Below are 14,773 nucleotides of genomic sequence, written 5' to 3'. Positions count from 1 at the left end.
GTATAATAGTAATTCAGTATTGTTACAAATGATTTGTAAGTAAGCAGGTAAAGATTCTTTAAAAGTGGGGCACTGGTGGCCCTTACCTATAATCCTGGCTACTCAGAAGGCTGAGATCTGAGAATTATGGTTCAAAGCCAGCCTGGGCATGAAAGTCCATGAGACTCATCTCCAGTTCAACTACCAGGAAACCGGAAGTGGTGCTATGGCTCAAGTGGTAAAGCACTAGCTAGCCTTGAGTGGAAGAGCCCAGGGACAGCGCCCAGGTCCAGAGTTCAAATCCCATGATTAACCAAAAAAAAAAAAGAAGTTCTTTAAAAAGTAGCAGACATTTTTTTTTCAAGCAGGTGAGCAGTGTTTTTGAGTATTGGTGTTTATTCAGAATTAAAAGTTTAAACAAAAGCTTTAGATCAAATGATGAATTTTTAACTGAATTGACAATTCAGCTAAACTGAATAGTAGCCTAGAAGAATATACCCAGGTGCCTAACTAAATTGTTTTTATTATAAGGTTTCCATATTGAATTGAAAAAGACTATGCAGAGTAGGCAGTACTTTACTTGAATCCTGAGAGTTAATAATTATTCATCCAGAATGAGTGTTTGTTCTGCATGCCAGATGCTGGGCTTGCATACATGCACAAGACATGGTATTTTCCTTAATAGTCTAGCAATTGTTTACAAACTGGGTAATAAATATTGAGATAAAGGTAATTATAATATGCCATGGGAACATAGAGATTCATTTGGAAAAGGGACATGAGGGGAGAGAGAAGGTAGAGCTTTGCAGAGAAGAGAGCGTTAGTCAGAACTTGAGTGGTGATAGGTAAGAGCACGCTCTGGAGAAAAGTAGAAAGGATTTTTTCCCAGATTGGGTACAGCATGTAGAAATGCGGAAGGAGTTTCTTCTCACTAAATACTTGACAATTATGATTTTTAATAGATAGCAATAGGAAGAGGCTTGATTATATAATCAAACCATTTCTTATATTAATAAATAACTTATGGTCCTTTTGTAGATAAGCGCAAAAATTATCTATTGCCTTGGTGGTGGCTCACACCTGTAATCCTCAGGAGGCTGAGATCTGAGGATCACAGTTCAAAGCCAGCCCTGGCACCAAAGTCTGTGAGACTTACCTTCAATTAACCACCAGATAATTGGAAGTGGCATGTGGCTCAATGTAGTAGAGGACTAGCCTTGAGCTGAAGAGCTCAGGAACGCCCCCCTCCCCCAATTGTCTAGACTATAGTAAGGCATTTTGGGGTAATTGGTGTGTCTGTAGTGATAGCTGTTATGGGTGTTTTCATTTGCTAAATCTTACTGCTCTTAGCTAGGGTCTGGTAGCTCATGCCTATAATCATAGCTACTCAAGAGTCGGAGGATCAAGGTTCAAAGCCAGCCCAGGCAGAAAAATTCTATAAGAGTCTTATTTCCAGTTAACCACTAAAAAAGCCAGAAGTGTAGCTATAGCTACAAGAGGTAGAATGCTAGCCTTAAGTACAAAAGCTCTAGGACTGTACCCAGGCCCTGAATTCAAGCCCTAGAACTAGCACACACAGAAAAACTTATTGTTCTGGCAAATTTTATTGCATATAAACTTTATTTCAATAACATTGATGCAAAGATGGTCTGTGGAATTACAGTTCTTCTGAGTTTCTATCTAGCATGTGATGTGTTGAGTTCCAGAAGAAGTTTTTAGTTACCTATTTTCAAAACTACTTGTCCAGCACAAGCATAAGCATATTTATTACAAAGAAAAATAAGGGCTTTCATGTCATGGACATTTTAGTAGAGAAAAGAGATAATAAAGTAGAAAAGTGAAGTGATTAACTCAGATATTGTCATGACAAAAATTAAAACAATGGGTATAGCACAATTTATGTTAGGGAAATATCATTTTAGATCAGAAGGCAAAATAAGTAAATCCCAAATGAGTCAATCATAGCTCCAGCTTGTTTATTGTATTGTTCAAATCTGACAGACAACAAAGTCAGTCTAAAATTAAGACTTACCCAGGCATGCTTGTTGTTCGTGCCTATAATCCCACTTAGGAGACTGAGAACAGAGGATCACAATTCAAAGCTAGTGTGCACAGGAAAGTCCAGGAGACACGTATCAGACTATAAGGCATGGCTCAGTGGTAAAGGGCCAGTTAGGGACTTAGACTTTGGACTACCTCTGCCTCCCATGTACCCAAAAGATTGTTTGCATTTTCCCCACACATTTTGACAGAGACTGAGTCCTCAGATCTTCTTTTAGTATTATAATCTTGTGATGACAAGAATAATTATAACTACAGGTAATTTTATATTTCAGTATTTATATATTTTTTGTAGGTCATGGGGCTTGAACTCGGCCTGAGCATTGTCCTGAGCTCTTCAGCTTGAGCCAAGCCCCACTTCCCATTTTTTAGAGGTTAATTGGAGATAAGAGTCTCAGGTCATTTGTGCCTGGGCTGGCTTTGAACCTTGATTCTCAGATCTCAGCCTCCTGTGTAGCTAGGATTACAGGCGTGAACCACTGCACCCAGCTCAATGTTCCCCCCCACATATATTTTTTTATTGTAATTAATAGAAGGGTTATATTCGCCAGATAGAAGGTACATTACTTCACAAACATTGATACCCTTTCTCATGTCTTGGTCCCCATTTCCCTCCCCCTACCCCTCATCTTGTTTTCTTCCCCTCCCTATCCTATTTCAAGTAACCAAATAAACAAATATATAATATATCAGATAACAAGATATAAAATACTGTAACAATATGAGATAACCAAGAGGGATAGTTTAGCACAGTGTTGGTGGCTTATACCTATAATTCTAGATGCTTAGGAGGCTGAGTTATCAAGATACGAAACCCTATTTTTTTTTTTTAATGTCCTAAATGAGATTCTAAGTCATGTGCCTGTGGCTCATGTCTGTAATCCTAGCAGGCTGAGATGTGAGGTTTTTAGTTCAAAGCCAGCCCAGGAAAGAAAGTCTGGGAGACTCCAATTAATCCCCAGAAAACCAGAAATGGCGCTGCGCCTCAAAGTGGTAGAATGCTAGCCTTGAGCAAAAGAGCACAGGGATAGTACCTAGACTCCGAGTGAGTCCAAGCCCGACAACCAGCAAAAAATAAAAATAAAAAATAAAATAAATGAATTTCTATAATCAGCTCCCGTACTACCTAAATTATCTCAGTAGTGTTTTGTTTACTATTTTAGTATTTTGTTACTATTTTAAAATAATATTGTTTTTCTGTTTATTAAACATATCCAAGAATAGCTTAGATATTATATTGCTTATTTTTCAAAAATAAGTGGAAAATTAAGGAAGTATAGCAGATGTTAACAATTAAAAAGCTTACAAAATGTATATCTGTTAGGACTAAGATAAAAATTACAAATGTTTTAGTGAGGTGAAATATTGTATTAAAATGGATATATTGGGTTATAAAGAATAATAACTTCTCATTGTATGAAGAATGGACAAAATTGAAGAAAATGTAAAAATGGTAGAAGTGTTGACAGTGGTCCATTTAAAATTAGGGACGTGTGTGTTTTTACAGTTATCAGGAAATCTGTTAGGTCAAACCTCATGAAACTGATATTTTTTTCTATAGATAGGATATTGCCTGTTTATGTGGTTCAGCCTAATATTTTTTTCTCCCAGATTGATTATTTTCTTGACTCTAGCCAAGCATATAGGGTGTGTTGGATGCTTAAATGTCTATTAAATGGCATGATTAGGTTTCTATTCAAAAGTTATAGGAAATACAGGTTTGCAAGCAATGTAAAAATGAAATTCTCCTTTTGTGAAAATAAATTTTCTTACAGAAGTAATTTTTATTTTTGAAATATTTACTAGATGATGGATAAAACCCAAGTCCATTCTGGACAATTTTTTTTTTTTTTTGGTAGCTTGAACTCTATGCCTGGGCAATATCCCTGAGCTCTTCAGCTAAAGCTAGTGCTCTACCACTTGAGCCACAGTGTGCCACTTCTGGTTTTCTGGCAGTTAACTGGAGATAAGAATCTCATGGACTGTTGCACCCAGGCTCGCTTTGAACCATGATCCTCAGATCTCAGCCTCCTGAGTAGTTAGGATTATAGGCGTGAGCCACAGCGTCTGGCTTTAGACATTCTTGTAATCCTGTTTCTATCCCATTCTGTTAGAAGGTAACTATCATTGAACATCTGATATCTGTCCAGATACTTTTCATCTATCTTTAGATAAGTAGGTACAGCTGGCTGTGGTGTTATTGTCCTATAATACCAACACCTGGGTAGCAAAAGTAAGAAGATTGGAGATCAGAGCCATTCTGAGCTACATAGCAAAACTGTCTCAAAAATAAATGGAAATGAGCCAGCCAGGTGCTGATGGTTCATGCCTGTAATCCTAGCTACTCAGGAAGCTGAGATTTGAGGATCATAAATAAATAAATAAATCCCAGAACAAAAGTGATGAATATATACTCACATACATATGTGAACATATTTGTAGAAATGCATAGCATTGTGTGAAGATTTTTAACTGAATATTATATAGTTTGACAATGTGATTTTATTTATTTATTTTTTTTGCTAGACTTGGGCCTTGAACTCAGGGCCTGAGCAGTGTGCTTGGGCTTTCTCAAGGCTAGAGCTATATCACTTGAGCCACAAGGCCAGTCACGGGCTCCAAGGAATTGAACCTTGGAGCCAGTTATTTTTTTTTTTTCAGTTTCTGTCTGCATCTCATTTTGTACAAATTCTCATAGTTACAGCTAATGATTATAATTTAAAAAATTACAAGCAGTGAAGAAAGGAATAGTTTTGTATGTGCCATGTATCCACTTGAGAGTTTCTTTAGGTTAAAGACAACTGTAATTGCTGAGTCATATGGAATATGCATTTTAAATGTATTTTGTTATGGAAATTTTCAAACCTAAGTCAATGAACTGGTAATCCTTCTATCCCAGCCTTCCCAGTGCTACCAAAGTATGTACTACCATGCCTGCTATAAACATAAACCATGTTTTTACTACTATGTTTGTTAGAATTAGGGTTTATCTCACCTCCTCCATCACTCTACCTCATCTCATTCTCCTCTCAAAATCACTGCAATGGGCATTGTTTTATTTATTTATTTTTTATACCCTCTTTACCAAACCTCCTCTCTTGTGTTGCTAATTACTTCTTCAGAGGCTGCCCTACTTTCCTGTGTACATTTCGTTTTTGTATGCACATTAATTGTACAAAGGCTTTCACTATGGTATGTCAGATACTCATACCTTTTATTTTGTTCAGAATAACTCTCTATTAAGCTTTCTCTTCACTTGCTCCACAATCCCTTACCATAGCTTTCTTTATTATTGTGGTATTGCTTGTAAGGCAAGACTCAACCATGGGAGCCCACCTCTAACCAAGACTCTCCCTTTTTGTGAGACACCTTGAAGTGCTTCTCCTGTTTGGATTTGAGGAACCTGTGGTTTTGGGTAGGAACTGTGTTGTTTTAGAGATCCCTCATTTGTGGTACCTCTGGGGTTGCTTTTTATCTTCAGAATTGCTTTTGCTTCTCTTGGTCTTTGTGCTTCCATATGAATTTTTAGACTGATTTTTTAATTTCTGTGAAAAATGACATTGGGACTTTGGTGGGTATTGCACTGCACTTTGTGCACTGCTCTACTGCTCTACTACTTGAGCCACAGGCACCACTTCTGATTTACTGGTAGTTAGTTGGAGATGAGAATCTCATGACTTTTGTGCCAGGGCCGGCTTTGAACCATGATCCTCAGATCTCAGCCTCCTGAGTAGCTAGGATTATAGGCATGCACTGTTGGCTCTGGCTTTCAGTGGAAATCTTTAATTAAATCCTAGGGAATAAGGATGAGGTGGACATGTAGACCAAGTCTTAAGAAGATTGATTATGAACTTCAAATTAACTTCATATCTAATTGACTCCTACTGGTAACCAGAAATGGAAACTCTTCTATTGAAAGATAACATTCATATCCTCTACAGTGTTCATGGTACAATGTCTTACATGCATTCTGCAGATTCCAAGTCAAAAATCAGGAACAAAAGGGGGGGAAAAAGATACAGAAACAGACAGAGATGATCAAGTGTGAACTTGGGTGAAAAATGGTGTGATACTTCCTTCCTTGTCCTTTGTTTCTGATGAGGAATCTGCTGTCATGTGAATTGCTTTTCCCCTATTGATAAAACATTGTTTCCTTTGGTTCTTTGTTTTTCTGTCATTAGTTTTCAAAAGTTTACATGTGGTAGGTTTGATGTGGATTGATTTTGGCTTATCTGTTTATAGTTCACTGTGCTTTTTTTTTTTTTTTTTTTTTTTTGCCAGTCCTGGGCTTGAGCTCAGGGACTGAGCACTGTCCTTAGACTTTCTTAAAGCTAGAACTCTACCATTTGACCCTTAGCAGCACCAGTTCCAGCTTTTTTTCTATGTATGTGGTATCGATGAATCGAACCAGGGTCTTCGTGCAAGCTAGGCAAACACACTACCACTAGGCCAAATTTCTGGCCCCTCACTGTGGTTTTAAACTAAGTTTATAGCTGGGTGCCAGTGGCTCACGTCTATAATCCTAGCTACTGGGGAAGCTGAGATCTGAGGATCTCAGTTCAAAGCCAGCCCAGGCAGGAAAGTGCCTGAAACTCTTATCTCCAGTTAACCATCAGAAAACCAAATGTGCTGCTGTGTCTCAGAGTGGTAGAGTGTTAGCCATGAGTAAAAATCTCTTAGGGTCAGTGACTAGCCCCTGAGTTTAAGCCCTGCAAATAACACATACAAACACACACACTCATACTCTATATGCTTTACATATAAATATGCAAGCAACCTTTATTTCTTGGAGAACTTTTTCAGCACTAAATTATTTCTTTTCACTTCTTGGAAATGATGACATGGAAGATTTATCTTTTATAGTCACACAGGTTCCAAAACTACTTTCAGTATATCTTTTCTCTGTCATTTAAATCCAGTAGTGTCTATTATTATCTTCTACCTCATCAGTCAAATTCTTTTCCCTTCTTCTCCATTCTGCTATTGCATCTATCCCTTGGGCATGTCATTTCATCTGTTGTGATTTTTAGTTTTGAAATGTCCATTTAGTATTCACTTATGTCATTTCTTGGTTTGGTCTATTTCTTCTATGTATTTTTTCCTTTAAGACTATAAAGTTTTTCTTTCAAGTATGTGTGTAACTACTGTTCCTTGAACTATTTTTTAAAATAATATTTAACAATTATTTTCAGATCATTTTTCTTGTCTGTTGCCTTGACATTGGCATATATGGATGGTCTTTTTTTCCCATTAAGTTTGAGATTATTTTTAATTTTTGATACGATGAGTGATTGTTCATTTGATACCTGAATGTTTGGAGAATTGTGTTCTGGGATTCTGTGATTTATTTAAATGTCCTGATTTAGCTGTCTTCTTCTGGAACTGCTTTAGCATGCTGTGCCTCATTACTGCCCCATGGATAAAAATTCCATGTTCTCTACTTTATGTTTTGAAACTTTCCTCTCCTCCTCCTCCCCCTTCTCCACCTCCCCTCTTCTCCTCCTCCTCCTCCTCTTCCTCCTTCCTCCTCTTCCTCTTCTCTCTCTCCCTCCTCCTCCTCCTCCTCCTTCTCCTCTTCCTCCTTTTTCCTCCTCTTCCCTCCCTTCTCCTCCTCCTCCCCTTCTCCTCCTCCCCCTTTCTCCTCCTTCTTTCTCCTCCCCCTCCCCTTCCTCCTCCCCGCCTCCTTCTCCTTTCCTTCCTCCTTCTTCCTTCCTCTTTCCTTATTTCCTTCTTCCATGTTCTCCCCCCTTTATTTTGGCCAGTCCAGGGGTTTGAACTCAGAGCCTGAGCACTGTCCTTGGGCTTTCTCAAGGCTAGAGCTCTACCAGTTGAGCCACACCACCACTTCCAACTTTTTCTATGTATGTGGTCCAAGGAATCAAACCCTGGTCTTCATGCATGCTAGGCAAACACTGTATCACTAGGCCAAACTCCCAGCCCCTACGGTCTTCTTTGACATCATTTTTATAAGGAAAATTGAGTGTTCTCGTACAGTGCCTTGTCACCCAAACTACAATTTTGTGTTTTGTTTTGTGATGTTTAGCTAAATGTAACCACTTTTGTCTCATAAATTATCTACATAAAATCTTTAGTTTTTGTTTGCTTCCAGAGAAAATGTACCAATGTGGTTTTGTAAATTGTTTACACTTTTTTTTTCTATACAAGAGATGGAACTAATTATTGTAATATTTTTCTTCTTTTTTTGGTACCAGTCCTAGGGCCTGAACTCAAGGTCTAGGCCCTCACTGTCCCTTAGCTTCTTTGCTCAAGGCCAGTGTTTTTCCAGTTGAGACATTGCACCACTTCCTGCTTTTTGGTGGTTAGCTGGAGCTGGAGATAAGAGCCTCGTGGACTTTTCTGTCTGGGCTGTCTTTGAACCTTGCTCTTTAGATCTTATCCTCCTTTGTAGCTAAGATTACAAGTGTGAGTCACTGACATAGCTTAATGAATTAAGAGAGTACTATAAGTATATTAAACAATATTACCTTTCTCCTTTTTCTAAATTAGGTGTTAATTTCATGTGATTGACTAGGTAGGTCCAGCTGATTGATACTGTTTTCTTAATTTCAGGTTCTTGTTGCAACTATATTAGATAAGGAATTAATCTTCTAAGAAATCACTATATACTACTCGGAAGAGTTTAGAAATAAACTGGGTAAGTTCAAGATCATCCTCAGTATTAATCTGGTTTTTCATAGTGAATTCCTAATTTGGATTGTATTGTGCTAGGGAAAAGGTAGTTTTCAGTTTTCTTTTTGATAAGGGGGTTCTTTGAAGTATATTTCACACGTGTGCACACACACACACACACACACACACAAATAAAGACAGATCCAATCATAAACTTTCTACATTTCTAGAGAACCCACAGACTGTGAATCAAACCCATGCTTTGTTACACTATCATTAGAACAACACTGACAACTTCTTATTTTACAATGAAGAAGTGGCTGCTAAAAATGGTACTAAACTTGTCTAGTAGCACAGTTGTCAAATGTGATGTGGAATTAAACTTTTCTTAAATTGTAATAATTTCCTCCCAGAGCTTCTCAATGTCAGATTGCTGCCTGATCAGGGCTGTCAGCTTTTCTCCTTGCCAACTAGTGATCAGGCATGTCTCACCACATTATCACCTTGATGTCTCACCCAGCATTTACTAAACTCATTATACATTGCTATTTTAATTTTGTTATATATTAGAACCTTCTATTCACGTACCTATCTTATGTCTTACCAATTTTATATAATTTCATGAATTTTTAACAATAGTCACTAGTTCCTATAAAAGAATTTCCTTTTCAGTTTTTCTGTTCATTTTTATGAGTTCTTGTGTGTAGATGTTTTTTTAAGTATTCAAAGCTATAATTTTGCTCTAATTTTTCCTTCATGTTTAGTGTAAAAATATTCAAACATATGACATCGTCTAGTTAAGGGAAACAGCACATATATTCACAGATAGGTTGAGGTTTGTTTTTCTCTTTCCTTTTTCTTCATAAAGAGAATCTAAAAGACATAAAAGAAATGCCATTTAAGTTATAACCATTTGGTATTTTCAGTCATGTGTTTATTGGTGTTATTGTTTAATAACAATACATAGCTATCTGTATTCTTTCATAATTTTCATGTCATGTGATACAGAAATATTACTTTTTAAATAATAATTTTTAAATAATTCTGGTAGCATTTGTTTTATTTTTTTACCTACTGATTTTGTTTGCCAACTTCCTGTAGAAGTCTACCTTTAAAACTAATTTTAAAGTCAACCTTTACCATATTAAATTTCCCTGTATAGATAGTTATCTATTGCTTGATAATTAGGATGATTTAATATTGTAATTTGAAAGTCTTTTATTAGTCATTTGTATATTTGTTTCACATATTTTTTCTATTAGTTCTTACAGATTATCCTTAGAATATATTGCATTAAGAAATTAAACAAAGGACCTAGTGCTAGAGTGCTTGCCTAGAATGCACGAAGATCTGGGTTCGATTCCTCGGCACCACATATATAGAAAAAAGCTGGAAATGGTGCTGTGGCTCCAGTGGCGGAGCACTAGCCTTGGGCAAAATGTGTCCAAGGACAGTGCCCAAGCCCTGAGTTCAAGCCCCAGGACTGGCAAAAAAAAAAAAAAGTAAGAAATTAAACAACAACAACAAAAATAAATTTAGATACATTAAAAATAGATACATTGAATTAAAGATTTGCTTAAGGATTAGTTGAAACTTTGTATATGTCTTTCTGGGTTTCTTGGGTATACTTGTAGCCTGGAAGTAGGAAAAACCCAGTCCTCTGATCTGGTGCACTTCCCTGCTGTGATGCATCTTTGCCATGTAGTTACCTTCAAGTCTTTCCTGTTTTCTTTTTTATGATAGTTCAGATGAAGTCACCCTATCACTTGAACAACCTGTAGCATTTTTGGTTTTATTTTGTTTTTGAGATAGAGTCTTTGTAACTTTACCCTCAACTTCCTCCTGCTTCTTCCTCTGAAGTAGCATTTATTTCTTTTATTCTGTGACTGTTGAGGCTTCCTAATGGTACACAAAAAAGAGTTCTGGAATTTGATTTCAGGACCACATACTTGCTAGGCAGGCACTGTGCCATATGAACCACATCTCCAGCCCGTTTTGCTTTGTCCCGTCCGGCGGGACGTCAACTAGGGCCAAGAACCTAGAGGGAGGAATGAAAGGGACAGGAGACACGAAGAAGGCAGCAAGACAAGCATTCTGATCAAGCTGCGAATTTTATTTTTCACACAGGGGTTTATATGCCTCTTCAGGAGAGGCAGGAGGGGGTTGGGGTACTGCTCAGGGTAGGAGGTCAGGTGGTAGGATGTTTACATATCAGTACATGCAGGCAAGAGTTGCTTAGTGACCTTAGGGCAAGGAACTATGGAGGCACATTCTTATGCTAAGAATTCAGGGAAGGGGAGAATGTCTCTGACATTGCTTTAGTTATTTTTTTCTGATGGGGTTTCGGTAATTCCTCTTAATGACCACTAAAAGGCCATGTCACCATGCCTACCATACTGGTTGAGGTGACGTCTTCCTAACGTTTTTGCCGAGATGGCTACGAACCATGATCTTTCTGATTTCTACCTTCCAGGTAGCTAGAATAGAACAATGCATGATTTTTGTCTGGTTTGCTTTATTGTGACACATCCATTATCTTATACAGGACCAGATGCACAATAGATTCTCAAATATAAAATAAATAAATTAATGATTCAAAAAGTTGTTAATGACTATGAAAAGAGGAACATCTGAACTGAACTCAAGGTTTCATGCTTGCCAGGCAGGTACTCTGCTACTTGAGCCGTATCACCAGCACTTTTTAAATTGGAGAGAAGAGTCTCACTGACTTTTCTGCCTGGGTCAAACCATGATCCCACAGATCTCAGCCTCCTGAGCAGCTAGGATTACAGGTGTGAGCCACTAGCGTCCAGCTTGCTGCTGCTGCTGCTGCTGCTGCTGCTACTGCTGCTGCTTCTTTCTTCTTTCTCCTCTTCCTCCTCCTCCTCCTTTTTCTTCTTCTTCTTTCATCTCCTCCTCCTCCTCCTCCCCCTCCTCCTCCTCTCCCTTCTCCTCCTCCTCCTCTTCCTCCTCCTGCTCCTCCTCCTTTTTCTTCTTCTTCTTCTCCTTCTTCCTCCTCCTCTCCTCCTCCTCCTCCTCCTCCTCCTCTCCCTTCTCCTCCTCCTCTTCCTCCTCCCCCTCCCCCTCCCCTTCTCCTCTTCTTCCTCCTCCTTTGTCTTCTTCTTAAGTTTTTTTTTTTTGTTGTTCTTGGTTGTGGGGCTTGAACTCTGGGCCTAGGCACTGACCCGAGCTCTTCAGCTCCAGGTGAGCCACTTTGAGCCACAGCACCACCTCTAGTTTTCTAGTGGTTAACTGGAGGTAAGAATCTCACTAGATTTTCATGCCCAGGCTGGATTTGAACTGCAATCCTCAGATCTCAGCCCTGAGTAGCTAGGATTACAGGCATGAGCCACCAGCCCCTGGCTCTGTTTTATTATTTTTTAAAATGGAATTTTGTGTTTATAGTCTAGCTAGCTTGGATGGTGATCCTCCTCTATACATTTCCCAGATAGTTGAGATGACAGGCACTAGATTTCAAATTGACTTTCAGACATTTTGCTTGGGTTTGACACAAATAATGATCCTTATAAGAAGCTAGGATTGCAAGTATGAGCTACCATTCCTGGACTGATAAAAACCTTTTGAAAAAATAAATTGTTGAGCATGATTTAGGTAGCTTTCTATTAATCCCAAAGATACCATCTTAGGCTCAACTTCATTTGTTACTTACTGTGTAACCCCTTGCTCTTACGTCCCTGTTCCACCCCCCCCACCCCACAAGTAAGGATCTGTGTTGGAAAACATTCAACAGTGTCCTGATAAAATAGTCTCCATTTTAAGTGACTATATTTGCAATTGAAAATCATTCCTGGATGATGTAAAGTGATCCACTGAGGTACTAGACCTATGCACTGAGATATCAAGCACTGCAGAAAAATTAGTCTTGAAGCACTTGTCCAATCACATGCCTTGTTACTATTAGCTTAATTGGATAGAATTCAAGAAGTCTGTTTTTCTCTTCAAATTACTATTCTCTTCTACTTTTTTCTGTACTGTTTTTAATGTAGTAACCATGGTTACTAGTAGAGGCTTCTTGGGAGCTTCAGAAACATCAGTCAGTTTCACAGCTGGAAGCAGAATGATCTAGATAAAAGCATCAGTATAAAGCTTAGTGAAGTATTTTCCCCTGCTATAACTAAGGTCTTTCTTTAGAGAGCACTTTGCATAAAGTGAGATGTTCTTTGTTCCCTCTAAAGTAGATAACATTTTAATTTAAATTAACAGCCTCTTTTTGCTTGGCTCCTTTTAAAAGTCTGGAATGGGGAAGTGATACTACCTTTCCTCCATTAGCTCTACCTTGTTGGGAGCCTCTTGTTTGCTCCTCTCTGTTTCTAACCAGCTTTTTATGGGTGAATGATAGTTTTTCTGACATTTGCTGTCCAGAATGGATGAGGTTGTGATATGTGGCGTTGAATTCATATGGAAAAAAAAAAAGGAATGAAGTAGCACTAAAAGCTTGATACAGGGGTTCCAGGAGTATATTTACCAACATCAAGAGTCAAGCTCTTGTCAGAGGACCAGAATAAGTGATTTTAGAAGCAAGGCTTAGCAGCAAGCATTGGCTTGATGGATAGCACTACTGGCAAGAGAAAGGAGATCAATATTTTATTAAGCAACTAGGGTGTATTAAAAGCTTGTATAGGTTCTTTCTATTGTATCATGTTCTCTTGTATTTTTGTTTCTCTTTCCTGAGAAATTTAAGATGATTGATAATTTTTCTTATAGTTTTCTCTTCAAAAACTATTTTTCCTTAGTATTTAGCTAATTTATAATCTTTTCCCCCTTTCTTTGTGTTGACACCAGTGCTTAAAACCTCCTGCTTTTCATTGGCTTTTTATACAATTGATGGCGCTCTACTACTTGAGCCACTTTTCCAGTCCAGCTTTTTGCTGGAGATAACAGACTTTAGTGTTTGAGCTGGCTTCCCAGCTGGCTTCAACCATGCTCCTTAGATCTCAGCCTCCTGAGTAGCCAGTAGTACAGATATGAGGTGTCTGGTGCCTGGTTTGGTTTGGTTGGTATAATCTAGACCAGGAGTCAGCAAACTGTGGGCCAGAATATGGGCCAAGTCTGACCTTCAGTGTATTTTTAGGAATCGTTTTATTTGCTGAAAACTACAGTTCCCTTTAGTTTGTATATAATTTACAACTGTTTTTATACTCAGACAGTTGAGTATTTGTGAAAGAGGCCCTATAATGTGTAAAGCCTAAAATAATTTGCCATCTAACTTTTTGTAGAAAACTGCCATGTGATCTAGCTAGACTGGATCAGGAAATGGTGAGACGGGGAGAAAAGCTTGCTTATACTTACTGTATTAGTTGTTTTGGGTTGATGTGAAAAATGTCTGAGAGGGACAAGAGAAAAAGAGTTATATTATTATACCATATTTTATTATATCATTTATCATAATATTATATTATCCGAGGATTCCTGGATTGTTTAGCTCATTTGTGCAGAATATGACATGAGGAATGTCTGGCAGAGGAAGTTCTTCACCTTGTGACAAACAGGAAGTAGAATAGAAAGCCAGGGCTAGCACAAGATAATGTCCTTCAAAAAACTGCCCCAAAGCCAGGGCATTGGTGCCTCACACCTGCAATCCCAGCTATTCAGGATGCTTAGATCTGAAGATCATGGTTCAAAGCCAACTTAGGAAGGCAAGTCCTTGAGACTCATTTCCAATTCCAGTTAACCACAAGAAAACTAAAAGCTCAAGGACAATGCCCAAGCATCAAGTTCACCACAAGAAAACTAAAAGCTCAAGGACAATGCCCAAGCATCAAGTTCAAGCCCCATGACTAACTAAAATCAAAAAGCTACCCCAGTGACCTCCTCCTTCAACCAAGCTGTACCTTCTGTTTTCACTATCTCCCCGTCTTCACATTGTGAATCTATCTGATTAAACAGTTCACTATGTCAGAACCCTTTGTCGTCTAATGAAACTCTCAAACAGATACACATAGAAGTGAGGTCCTACTAGCCCAGATGTTTCTCAATCCAATCAAATTGACAGTCAGGATTGACCATCACGCTTAGGTTATTCTGCTATGGACATAAGAACAGTAGCGCACTTCTGTAATCCTAGCTACTTAGCCTACTGTCA

General features: G+C 38.3%; 1 protein-coding gene across 1 annotated transcript in view; it reads left to right on the top strand.

Annotated features, from left to right (window-relative positions):
• Positions 1-14,773, top strand: part of Ncoa1 (nuclear receptor coactivator 1) — a 137,892-nt gene that overhangs the window by 12,091 nt on the left and 111,028 nt on the right. The window contains exon 3 of the mRNA XM_090337358.1: positions 8,611-8,695. The gene's annotated coding sequence lies outside the window, so the exon portion shown is untranslated. The remainder of the gene's footprint in view (positions 1-8,610; positions 8,696-14,773) is intronic.

This window comes from Megascapheus bottae, chromosome 7 (assembly GCF_031878675.1).
Source record: "Megascapheus bottae isolate mThoBot1 chromosome 7, mThoBot2.hap1, whole genome shotgun sequence".
In the NCBI taxonomy this organism is placed as follows: Eukaryota; Metazoa; Chordata; class Mammalia; order Rodentia; family Geomyidae; genus Megascapheus; species Megascapheus bottae.
This window is presented reverse-complemented; position numbering and strand designations above follow the sequence as displayed.